Genomic DNA, 11,706 nt, shown 5'->3' with positions numbered 1-11,706 from the left:
CTAAAGAAAAGCTTTAAAAGTTATGTAAGACATGAAATAATCAAGTTTTTTGGGGTGCAGAACTCTCCCTGAAATCTATGCTGCACGTTTATTATATAGGTAGACTGTACTAATGTCTGCAATGAGAGTATTAATGTCACAAATGCCTGTGATGGATTGGAACCATGCCTACTAGGTAAAGTGGTGACAGAAATATTAAAATTAAAAAATATAGTCTCAGTGAAGAATAAACTTCAATGAAGTATACATTTCAGGAAAACTGTTTTGCTTTATAGTATTGCAGGAGTGGAAAAGAAAGTTAAATTATTGCATATCTAATCTGTGAGTAATGACTCATCCTCTTCTGGAGGAATGCAAGCAAACTTTCAGTGCACTCCACCATGACACTAAAAATATCCCATTGCCATCCACAGTTTGTCATACAGAAGTATTTCTTGAGAGGTTTTCAAAACAAGGGCTTAAATATTCCAGTTCAGTTCATCAAATAAGTAGGCCCTGACTACTTTCCAAACAGCTGCACTGAGGTCTTTAGGATTAATTCTTAAAACCTTAGGTGACCACAATTTCTGCTAATTGGATTTTAATTATTTTCTGTGCAACACACTTAACCTGGTGCTTTTGCCTATCTATAGAATAATAGTGTGGGGATGGAGCACGTTAATTAGATTTGCAGCTGTAGGAGGAAAATATCAGTATTCCCTCTTCTGCACTGGAGGCTTTGTAACCAAAACCTTTCTGATATGTTGATGTGCTTTGTGTGTTTAAGTACACTGCTCTTACTGTCTTTTCCCACTAACTCTGCAATGATGGAGTTGTCTGGGGTTTGAAGAAATGCAGTTGTCTCAAAGATACAAAGTTCCTACTGGATTTGTGAAAGGAACAGAGGGTGAGAAAGAGAGACTTCAACCACCACCTCATCCCTTACTAAAAATAATTAAATCCACCAAGATAGCCATTTGTGACAAAACCAATAAAAAGAGAGACATTCTTAATTCTACTGTTCATGGTGTTCCTTTAAACTGTGACAGATTCAGGTTTCATAAGGTCTTGTCTCATAAAAAAGTTTTCCATTCTGGTTTTTGTCAAGGAAATGCCCAGTTAATGAAAATGAAAACATTTTGCCAAAGCCTTCATAGCCCATCTGTCTGAATGTTAGATGACCCGTGGCATTTTCTCTCAGCCAGCTTGGTATGCTTCACTTGAGAAAGCCTGGATAGTCAAAGTCCAGTTCTGCTCTGTTATAGGGATTGCTTTGGGTCTGAGAAGTCCAGGTCCTCTGAGATCTCTCCTCTGAGTTAGGATCACTGAGGAAGAAGAAACCTAAAAGCCTTGGGAATCAGATGACCGAGATATTTTGGGCATGTCTTTGGAAAATGATTGATTTGAATGCTTGATAACAAGATGTTTTGATTATGGTTATTTAAAAAAAAGATTTTCATTGATATTTCTAGGATCAGAATTTTTGTTTTGCATTCCAACATCCCCCCCCCCCCCCCCCNNNNGATCACTGCTGGGAGAAGTCTGACTGTGTCCTCAGTCCAGACTCTATTTGCACAAAAACATTAATTTCTGCTCCTGGTGTTTTGCAAACAGGAAGTACTGGGCCTGTTTATGGTTTTGTTGTGTATTTTAAAGTAATTATTGCCCTATAGAAGAAGCCAAAGACCTGATAAGGACCCCTTTATGCTACCATATTTGGTCAAATGATGATTCTATGTATACTACATGTGAACATTGGAAAATTATTTTTAGATGACCAGTGAGACCTATGTAGTTTAAAATTAGCCAGGCATAGGGACTATACTGTATTTTTAAAGGACAAAGCACAGCTGTTGCACAAGCAAACACAACCCAGCATCTTCCTCAGAAAAACAGAATTTTATATATATGCCATCAAGGTCATAAAAATAAATTTACTTGATAAGAAATGTTATTCTGATTTAAGTATGAGTGTCAGCAAACTCGCTGCCTACTCTGTATTCAGATTGGTACTGATAGGAGAAGAAAGGCACTTGACAGCAATGTTAGCTGGTTGCAGTTCTGCTTGGCAGAATGAGTGGTAAAGCAGGATTAAAGCAAGGCACAGTGGCAAGGGCAAGCCCAGGACACAGTCAGCTATTTGTAGGAGAGTTGTGTGGTATTGGAAGGTCAGGTAGAGGAAGACTGGTTTGGTTTTCCTCCTCTGATGGAAGCGTACCTGGTAGCATATCACAGAATCAAATAGGTTAAAAAAGATCTGTAAGGTAAAGTACAACCTATAGGTTGTACATTGCTCCTTAACGCCACCTTGTCAACCAGACCCTGGCACTGAGTGTCACATCCAGTCTTTCCTTAAACACCTCCATGCATGGTGACTCCACCACCTTCCTGGGTAGCCCATTTCAATATCTAATCATCCTCTCCATGAAGAAATTTTTCTCAGTGTCCAACCTAAACCTTGGTACAACTTCAGGCTATACCTTCCTGTTCTGTTGCTGGTTGCCTGGGAAAAGAGGCTGAGCATCACCTGGCCACAACCTCCTTTCAGGTAGTCGTAGAGTGTGACAAGATCACCCCTGAGCTTCCTCTTCTTCAAGCTAAACAACCCCAGCTCCCTCAGCTGCTCCTCACAGGACTTGTGCTCCAGACCCTTTGCCAGCCTCATTGCCCATCTCTGGACACAGTCCAGCCCCTCGATGTTCTTCCTGAATTGAGGGGCCTGGGACTGGAAACAGCACTTGAGGTGTGGCCTCACCATTGGAAGACAGGGAATATAGGGGAAAGAATCACTTCCCTAGTCTGGCTGGCTACACTATACCTGATACAGGCCAGGACGCCATTGGCCTTGTTGGCCATCTGGGCACACACTGGCTCATGTTCAGCCACTGCTGACCAACAGCTCCAAGTCCTTTCCCACTGGACTGCTTTCCAGCCACTCTGTCCACAGCCTGTAGTGCTACATGGGACTTATTGTGGCCAAAGTGTACAACCTGGAACCTGGTCTTGTTGAACTTCATACCACTGGATTAATTCCATCTATCCAGCCTGACCAGGTCCCCCTGTGGAGCCCTCCTACCCTCCAGCAGACCTACACTCTGACCCAACCTGATGTCATCCACAAATTTGCTAATGATGGAGTCAATCCACTCATCCAGATCATCAACAAAGATATTAAGCAGGACTGGGCCCAACACTGATCCCTGAGGGACACAACTTGAGACCAGACACCGACTGGATGCAGCACCATTCACCACTATTCTCTGGGCCTGCCCATCAGCTGATTCTCCAGTGGAGAGTGCACCTCCCCAAGCCGAGGGCTACAGCTCTTCCAGAAGTGTGCAGTGGAAGATGGTGTCAAAGGCTTTGCTGAAGTCCAGGTAGACACATCCACAGCCTTGCCCTCATCCACCAGGTGGGTCACCTGATCATAAAAGGAGATCAAGTCGGTCAGAATCAATTACACAACATGAACCAAAATGTTGTGTTCTATGGGAAGGGTTTCACTTTAGTTATTCTAGTTGTATTAGTTAAAGAAGAATCTGTGTTTAGGAAGCCTTTATGAAGCAGCATCTTTGATTTTATCTGGGGTAATAATATCTAGAGATTATCTACCTTTTGTAATCAAAGATACATGTGTTTTGCTATTCATGAAGTCAGGTAATATGCCTTTATGACATGTTACTACTGCAACATGTTTTGACTAACCAAAAGTAAGTCACTTTGATGGGCAAAACTAGTGTTTCAAGTGACAAGCTTCTTGACTTTTAAACTATTTTATGCTATTGTAATGTAAATCCTATAAGGTCATGCTCAGTGGAGGAACGTGGCACCTGAGTCATGGAGTCATGAACTAGTGAACTAGAAATTATATGAGTTGTAATTATCTCTTCTGGGGTATGAAAGTCAAAAAAAAGGCACACATACAGCCACAATTCTAGAGTAATTTAGTTTAGGGCTTTTTAGAGGAACAAAAGGGATCCTACTGAAAATAACACATTCATCAGAAACTTAGCCAACCTACTAAAGGGAATGAAACAGGTGATGATCTGAAAAGCACTATAGGAAAGAAGCTAAAAGTAATAAGATGTTGAATAGAAGTGAGAGAAACGGGACTCTTTTTCTGATATAAAACTATCACACTCAAAACCAATTGCCCTGATACACCTACATCCAATCAAAGGAAATCCATCCCAAAGCAGACCATAAACTGCAGCAGAATGTTGATGCCCCCAAAAAAGTACTTATTTTCTCAGAAACATTGGCTGTTGAGATATTTCTACCATGTTTTTTTTTGTCTTAAAATCATGAGTACTGTTTTTTAGATTGTGAGGAGGAATGAGGTGTTCCTTAAAAATATAAGTAGATCATTTTTCACTTTCAAACTGCAGATTCTCATGTAGCCCATGAAGCTGGCAATACACAAAACTCAGTCTTCTGACTGATGACCACTCACAGCCAACTTCATTGTGCTTTTCAAATACGAAAATTATTTGTGAGGTCTACAGACAGTTTTAGTGAGAGAATCCAGGCCAAACCCAATTGGAGAAAGGAAATAACAGGCTTGAGTTCTTTGGATTCTGGCTCAGACAGAGAAGAAAAGCTTATTTGTACTTGCCTACATAAGAGAGAGTGTGTCGCTCTTCAGGTCTAACAGGGTGATAATTTTCATAGGCTCTAGTTCAGTGTGGGTATGAAATAGTTTTCAATATTAAGTGACTCTTTTTGTATTACCAGTGTCTTAGTGTTTTCTATCTGTCTCTTGGGAATAATATATTTTTAATAAACAGCCTTTCCTGGAAGCAAGACAGTAGTAGCACTTGTAATGCAAAGCAAATACCAGTCTTAATTAAGAGCCCAATACCTTCATACCTTTATTTGACAGTCACAGTACTGGTTGCAGTTGCAGTTGCCATATTCATTATTAATCTGCAAAATGAGCACTCAAGATAAATGAGAGGAAAATACTCATAGGGTACACGTAGTTAGCACACAACTTATTAGAAATTGTAATGATCTCCTTGATAATTAATCAGGCTTATAGTTGATGTTTGGAGGCAGTCCAGACAGAAGATATTTAAACAAACAAGAATAAATTTCTCTGGGGCCATAGAAAGACACAGAGAAGTGAGGAAGAAAAAAATCATAGGACCAAAAGAAACGTTATTTCATAGTTGTAAACTAAGGCTCTAGCCTGAGCTGATAAAGGCTGGATTTTTTATCTCAGGTTTCTACAGAGAGGACAGTAATGAGCATCTTGGCTCATTAAGCATCCAAAGGATGTGCAACAAAGTAGATCTGTTGTATTGATTTGCCTTCAGAAGCAAATGTTTGCAATACAGCACCTGCACAGGGCCTGGGTGCAATTGCCAAGTGGAAGGAATGATAGTGCCATGCAATAGTAAGGAGTTGGGTCTTGTATCCATGGCCCAGAGTTGGGGTGGAACCTAGAGCCCAGGTATGTATGGGTGCAGTCATGCTACAGAAAAGGATCTCAGGGAGCCAGAACACTGAGTGGCCTGGTATCACTTCTCTGTACATAGGCAAAAGAAAGTGCTGAGAGCAAAGCTCTTTACCAACATACCTCCATGCCCCTTAGTCTGGGTGTTTGTGATAGCTTGGAATTTCTCCCAAGAGAGAAGTCCTCCTGTTTGTTTGTTTGTTTACCTTTTTTTTCTCTCCTTTAAAATTTCAGCTGAAAAGGTGTCGGGAGGAGTTTTCAGCAGCAGACTAGAGGACTCAGTTAGGAACAAGGGGTTGAGACTTACATGAGTGCTGAGCTCTGGGTGCCCTGCAGCCAGAGCAGTCTCTTGGTGGTATGCACAGCTCAGGTGTTCTGCCACTGCCAACAGAAACTTTCAGTCTCCTCCAGCCTCATGCAGCTTTTGGTCTGGGTAACAGAAAAACGCAAGCTGGTCTGAAGAATATTTCAGCTCAAAATCAATTTGCTGGTATTCAACAGACACTGTGCATTCTCACTGGCATTCACTGTGGAGGGCATTAGGCCATACCTGTTGGAGTATTCGATTATTTAGCCTCAGTATGTTACCACTTAACACCACGATTCTTCAGTCCAGATGTTAAAGTGGAATACGAGACCCAGGCCACTAAAAACAGCTAAGGCATCACAGATGCTGCCTTCACTGGATCAGCTGAAGGTTAATTTATCTTAGCTCCCCTTCTATCACACTCTCAAGCACCTGTCTCATAAAACCTCTGCACAAATGATTAAACACACAGAGGCCCTCAAAGGTGTAAGAGTGATGCAAAACAACAAAGACGACAGTGGCAGTAACTGCGTGCATGTCATCAAACAATCCTCCATCCAGGGCAAACAGATATGGATGAAAAGGCCTACCATCTGCCACCAGCAAACACCCAAACATTATCCAGCAGGGCAGTAAAGCTGTCGGCATCTCTGTTTTGTGATATCCATCAGTTATTCTTATTCCGTGTATTCCATACAATGCATTGGTAACGCGTAGGTCAGGAGAAGCTGGACAACGTGTGTCTTATCCCTCAAAAAATAGATTAACATTTCTTTCTATCGTGGTTCTTTACTGTAACTGCTGTGTACATGTGTGGCTAACAATGAAGGGCTTATCTCAGGCTCTACTGTAAAAAAGTAGACTTCTAATGATCTGTTTCTCCCATTTTACAGAGTCATGAAAACAAAATGTTCTCCTGTTCAGTATTTCACTGGTCAATTTGAAAATCAGGTTTTTATCGTATCAGTTTGCCACTGACACACTAATTTCCATTGAACCTGCATGAAAAAGGGAATGCAAGAGATTGCATGATGCTGCACTCATGAAGCTTTCACACCTGGAGAGATAAAAATGCTGAGATTTGGTTAAAATTATGTTACCTGCCATTGCCACATCAAACTGCTTAGTGCTTCAGACATGCCCAGAGCACATTAATCTGCCAAAGCTTGGCACAGCCGTGCTTGGCTCTTGCTACTGACAAAATGCTAATGCTTAGTCTGCATTGCACATGGAGTAAGTCAAGGTGGAAGGACACCTCTGCACGGAGGATATTTTGACTTGATGCCAGACTTGAGGGCATGTTTCTATGTCTGACTGCTGCAAAAGCTCCTGATGGAGCTGTTGGTCAGCCCATAGATGAATTCAGTAAAGCATAAGGGAGCTTTCCAAACATATTATTACTCTGCTTCTTGTCAGAACTGTTCATGTGCTTAATGTACTTGTGTTGGAGTGATTTCTCCTCAGTACTGCTGGGGACAAACAGCAGAGGCTTGGCAGCAAGTACAGTCTGTAAATTATTATGCTGTAACCCTGAGAGGACATTGGATTTCCACACAAAGCAGCCAGGGACAGCCAAGAGGATGCATCTCCCTGCTCTTCCACACAATGCCCCTGGCTCCTTTCTTGAGAAATTCAAGCAGCTCTCCACACTTGGGGTCATTACATGACTGGAGTGCAGCAGCTGAGAGAGTGTGGAGACTTGCACCAGTATTAAATTGGAACCCTGTTAGCAAGAACCATTGTTAAAAGAAATGCCTGAAATGAACCCTGAGACAGGCTTGGGTTTTCTTCTCCTAGGCTCACACCATCAGGCTGGTAACTCAAAACTTACTGCTAGAAGTATAGTTTTACTTTTTCTTTAAGTTTGTACCAACTGCTTCACTCCCCAAGGAAAAAACAGTGAGAACTGCTGATGGTAGTAAAGGTTACAGAAAGGTGAGAGCTAGAGTTGGCTTTTTACTAATTAGTTGACAATTCTTTTCTTTAAAAGTTATTACTTATAATCCAGCTCTGTTTGCAACTGGACATTTTTGTGTTTTGCATTACTGCTTTCCTTGTCACTTTCCCTAACCTCCAAAAAAGAGCAGAATTCATGGTTGAAAGAGAATTGCTTTTCCTTTGAACCACTAGGAATTTCAAAAATTTTAACTAGCTTTGAAAAGTCAGCCTTATGTTGCAATTTAGTGGTCCTGATGTTTGAAAAAGTACAAAGGCTTTGCAAGTGTACAGAGCAGCAGAAGGACTAGAAAACATGAAGTGGGAGAAGAGGGACAATAGAAAAATCGGAGGAAAAGTAATTTATTCAATTTCCTGGTCATTTGAAATAATTTTCTTTGTAATATTTTGAACAAAGTGAGAATTTCTTTCATTCTTTCATTGAAAGATGAAAAATTATGTCTATAGTGATTGAGGGGAAGTTAAATAACTTTATTACCTGCTCCCTCACATTCCACAGGGAAATGAGAGAGCAAGTCTTGCCCTGTCTTTATAAACTTGCACCTTTATTTATTTATTTCATCATACTTTGGCAGTGATTCAGTTGACTTTCTATCTGGCTTGTTGCATCTTGGGGATAGACATTAAATATTCCTTGGTGGCGTGCAATTCAAACAACATGTTTACCTCCGTTGTAAATCCAGGAACTAAATGACTTTTCTCCTCTTTTGCTACAGTCAGTGTGTGAAAGGAAAACACCGTTGACTAAGGCTGGTGTTAACTCCCCTGAGCTGGGTGGTCTCTGTGGTGGTGTCTCCCTATCATCAGGTAAGTCACACTGCTCAGCGTTTTTTCAAGTAACTGCAATAAGCAAACAAGGGATCTTTCTCATCATTGATTAGACTTCTTAGTGTCAGGGAAGTGATGGCTGCCTGACCTCCTCCTAGGTTTGTCCCATGCTTTGATGATATTTGCCTCACTATCAACAGTCACTGAGTTATGTTCCAGCTGACGTGGCTTTGTTGCTCACCCAGCAGCAGCAAGCTGGTAGCATCCTAAAGTTAGTAAATAAGGAGCTAAAAAAAGTGATATTTGTCATTGATGAGGTTATCTTGCCTCACAGGCCCCAGAGAACCAACTGCATCAGTTAAGCCCACGTCCCTGGTCACACGAAGCCAAACCACATCTGGATAGTTCAGACGAGTATACTGAATATCCACAGTCAAAAAAAAACCCAACAAAATCCTGGATCTGATGCAAAAATCTGTAGTCAATGGGAGACTGATTTTCTCAACACTGTTTCAAGCTCACAAGCAAATCATATTTTAGGGTATTTATATTTGTAAAGATTGAAAATTTATCCTCCTGAGAAGAACTGAAGTGGGCAGATTCCCATTAAACAGGTGACACACTGGGACTCAGAGTAGTGAACAAGCACTTTGCTCTTCCAGTGAACACAGGAGTTGCTATGAACCCCATATACTCCAGCATGAGAATTTCCACCATTAGAATTTCCATTTCCACCTCTAGAAAGAGCAGGGAGGATCGGTGTCTACAGGTATCTGAGAGTGTCAAACAGCTGGAGCCAGGCTATTCTTTTTGGTGCTGAGCAATAGGACAAGGGGCAACAAGCAGAAACTGATGCACAGGCAGTTACACCTGAATATGAGGAAGAACTTCTTTACTGTGCAGGGAACTGAGCACTGGAACAGATTACCCAAAGAGATAGTGGAGTACCTTTTGCTGGAGATATTCAAGAACCATTTGGATGCAATCTTGTGCCACTTGCTCTAGGACAGGCCTGCTTGAGCAGGGAGGGTGGACCAGATGACTCACTGTGGCCCCTTCCAACTTCCTCCATTATGATTCTGTGATTTGGAGTGGAGGAAAGCCTAAAAAATACATGGCTATCCCAAAGAATCTGACTGCTCCACATCAGTCCATACCAGATCACCAGCTCCTGAGAATTGGTGCTTTTCTGTGGGTTTGGGTCACACCTTTTCACAGCAGTAGAGTAATTGGCAAAAGTAATTGCTTGTTTTATCTCTTCTGTTGAGTGCACTTCTACCTATTAAAGTTGATTATGGATTATGGTTTGATCTTAAAATTATGTCTCAGCATTAATAACTTCCTTAACTACAAGCTGATAATCCAGAAAGGAATTCCACAGTATTGTACTGAACAAATTGTCCTTATCTCCTTTCGGGAGGTTATGTTCTCAAACATTTCTTTTTGTGGCTTTAAGCAGACACGTAAACCCACTTTTGATAAAGGGCTTTATCGTACACTCCAAAGCAGTTCATCTTGGTAGCTGAAAATGCCAGGGCATTGTATAAATCATTTTATGGTACCAGTTCCCTTATACTTTAAAGGGTACTCATGTCAGATACTGTCTTTTCTTGTGTCTAACATTGCAGAAAACACTTCTCCCCAGGTGATATGAGAACAGATCAGGTCAATGGCAATGCCACACGCGCAGCAAAGTAACGTTAATTCTTTGTAGCACACGCAGGACATAAGTCTGTGCAATGAAAGGTGTTGCCTCAGGGAAAACTGCTCTAAGAACAGAAGCCTTGTGGTTCAGCAGTCAAAGTAGCACAGGAGTAAAAGTTTGGGCAGATGGCAAATCAATGGTATTTCTCCATACGCTCCTCTTTTGCATCTGATCTGCTCTGGACACCGTCATCTTGCAGCTCCACCGCAGGGGTCATGGCCAGCCCATGAGACTTCTCTAGGAGCTCAAGTCCTCATATAGCAAACTAGAAGCAGTCTGCTACAAATTTGCTCTATTATTGGTATTAATGATCAGTACCAGTAACCATAAGATCAATGCAATATTATATTAATGATAAGGTAATACAATAGAGAAAACAGTTTGGTATAATCATTCCTCTGGCATTAAACCTGCTCTCATTCTCAGTTGCCTATCTACAGATGCTCTAAAATCTTTTGTGAAACTTATTAGCTGAATTTTGTTAAATTAGGTAGACTCCCTCCTTACTCAAGTGTCCCCTTTGTTAGTGGTCTTTCAAGAAAGGATTTAAATTGTGAGTCAAAAATTGAATCAGAGAAAATATTTTTCTCATTTGTTACATGTGATCATCATGTTCACCAACTTCATATTATTGTCACATACAAAGACATCAGGTCTCATCTGCCTTTTTTTACTCATTTAGCACTAAACTGATAAGTGCGATATTTTTAATCCATAATTTCAGGAGCCTACACTCTCTGGCACAAGTTCCTCAAATTCTCATGATTCCAAACTTAATGTCTGGATATCTCAATACAACTCAAAACCAAACACCGTCATGCCCTGTGCAAGCATATATGTAATCCATGCACTTTAATTCTTAGCATGGAAATTAGCACCAGGAAATTCCTTTTCTTTGTAACATCAAGGTTGTATTGTGGAATTTTTATGGATTTTATTCATACAGGTTGATAGTTTAGAAAAGCTGATCATAATGCATATTGAAACTGGGACCTCTTTACAGTGATGCTCTCTTTTCTTCTCCTTATGAACATCAAATAGGAGCCTAAGTGTCTCCTGTTGTCATGTCTCCTGCTCGTGGAGACACATCTAAAAATCAGTTCTGGGCTTGGGACAATCCACTGCTTCAGCCTGGATCAGATTTCAGTTAACTGGGTGGGAAAGGGAGGAATATTTGTCTTGAGAATTAACTTTCTTGCCTTGGGCAAGCAGAGAATTTTTGGTTTTTTTAATAAATAAGGGCAGATCTAACCACCGTACACTTTCCAAATGTATTATCCCAGGCATCTGGAAATTGTGTCCCAAGACATATATCACCCTCTGCTAGCCTCTCTACCTGAGGGCAAGAGAAACACAGCACCAAAGGGCTCCACAGACTCTTTCTGCCTATTTACAATCAAACTCTAATCGATACAGCCAGGAGATTATTGGACTGAATGTGATAAAGATTTTAATATTTACTCAGGACAGGGGGGAACCATTTCCTTCAAAGACTCCCTCCATTGGTTGAGGTTGCAGGATCATGATCCTGTT

At 41.0% G+C, this 11,706-nt stretch overlaps 1 long non-coding RNA gene across 1 annotated transcript; it reads right to left on the bottom strand.

Moving 5' to 3' along the window:
* Positions 1 to 4,760: 4,760 nt before the first annotated feature.
* Positions 4,761 to 7,352, bottom strand: LOC114058410. Its single transcript, XR_003571442.1, has 3 exons — positions 7,226 to 7,352; positions 5,328 to 5,332; positions 4,761 to 4,772 (listed from the first exon to the last, which is right to left on the bottom strand). It is a non-coding gene; the product is annotated as an uncharacterized LOC114058410 (long non-coding RNA).
* Positions 7,353 to 11,706: the final 4,354 nt, after the last annotated feature.

This window comes from Empidonax traillii, unplaced genomic scaffold (assembly GCF_003031625.1).
Source record: "Empidonax traillii isolate 1590-97213 ecotype Southwest subspecies unplaced genomic scaffold, ASM303162v1 scaffold171:size1303362, whole genome shotgun sequence".
NCBI lineage: Eukaryota > Metazoa > Chordata > Aves > Passeriformes > Tyrannidae > Empidonax > Empidonax traillii.
The sequence above is the reverse complement of the archived record's forward strand: the minus strand, read 5'-3'. Positions and strand labels throughout refer to the sequence as shown.